The sequence below is a fragment of the Ictalurus furcatus genome, chromosome 1 (assembly GCF_023375685.1).
Source record: "Ictalurus furcatus strain D&B chromosome 1, Billie_1.0, whole genome shotgun sequence".
NCBI classification, from domain to species: Eukaryota; Metazoa; Chordata; class Actinopteri; order Siluriformes; family Ictaluridae; genus Ictalurus; species Ictalurus furcatus.
In genome coordinates, this window is record NC_071255.1 from 34,070,060 (window position 1) to 34,071,488 (window position 1,429).

A 1,429-nucleotide genomic window follows, 5' to 3' on the forward strand; every position below is an offset into this window, starting at 1 on the left:
TTAGTGTATTATCAATAATATTTGCAGTGAACAATGTGTCCGCCACATAATCTAGTCTGTTAGCAGTAATGTTTGGTTGCTAAGGAACATAACAGAAAGATTAGCACATTGCATGGACAAGACAATGACTGTAGTGTGACTCTTATTGATTTAAAATTTGCCCTTACAGAAAAGTCACATGAACATTACGTGAAGTGGACATGATCTACACGTGTTATGTTTCACATGTGGTTTATTAATTTATTTATTTTTACATATGATCATTGTTCACACGATGCCAGAATGCTGAAATCCAGCGTCACATGTTTTTCACATGTCATCATATATTACTTACATAATGAAATGCGTGATTTTTCTGTAAGGGTGGTACATTATGCTGCGTCCAAGGTGAAGTTGCAAATTCCCCCGCCACCGAAAACGCCGCCTCAACACGAATTCATCAACTTGGGTCAGTCTTCAACTCCCAGTTCCTTCCCTGTTTACGGAGTGACATCAAATCAACATGACCGCTCACACTGTTAACAGTGTAAAGTCCCCCTTCTCTATTTCTATCTGTTTTAAATCAGTTAATATACAGACACAGTACTTGGTGAAATCTATAGCATTGACTATACTAATCACTGTTTTGAGAGGGAATCATCAACATTACTAATCACTCTTATAATTAACATTAGCTGGCCAGCTTGTCGCTAAGCTACTCGTTATTGTTCGCTGTTGTAGCAGTTTCAGTCCGAAATGTTGCATAAATGTTTGAAGTTCAATATAGCAGAACAGAAACAATAGCCATTCAATCCTTTAACTGTAAAATGTGCAGTTAAACAAGCTTTATATGTGCTTTGTGCTCTGACAGAGCAAACACGAGACACCATACATTTATTCCCCCCACGTTGCGTGTCGAACGTCCCAAAGTGGGAAATTATGTCATTACTACTTGCAAATAACCCTTTACAAGGTAGCATGAATGCAACATTAGTACAGAATTAAGTTATTGTGATACATTCACAGTTGTGTGTACTACATCATGGATTTCAACCGCTTCAAACACACCTCAGCCAATCAGATTTTAGACCTGAAACTCCGTGTTATAGGCTAATGGTCACTTTACACCTTTGTTCAATTAAAAACTATATATTTTTTAAAAATGCAAATATATAATATACAAGGCAAAGAACATCTTACTTCTATAATTTACACCAACTATATATATATATATATATATATATATTAGTGTGTGTGTGTGTGTGTATAGATGTATTAATGGTGAGAGAGCTACTGTATTGTTTAATATGAATTCATTTTACTGCTTGGAGGAAAAAAAAAACAAGCTGTGAAGATAAACTGGCTCATATATGCCTCTTAGCGTTCACCTAAAAGAGTCGAATCAAAGAGTCGACTCCGTCTTGAACGACACATCACCAAGAGCCAATCA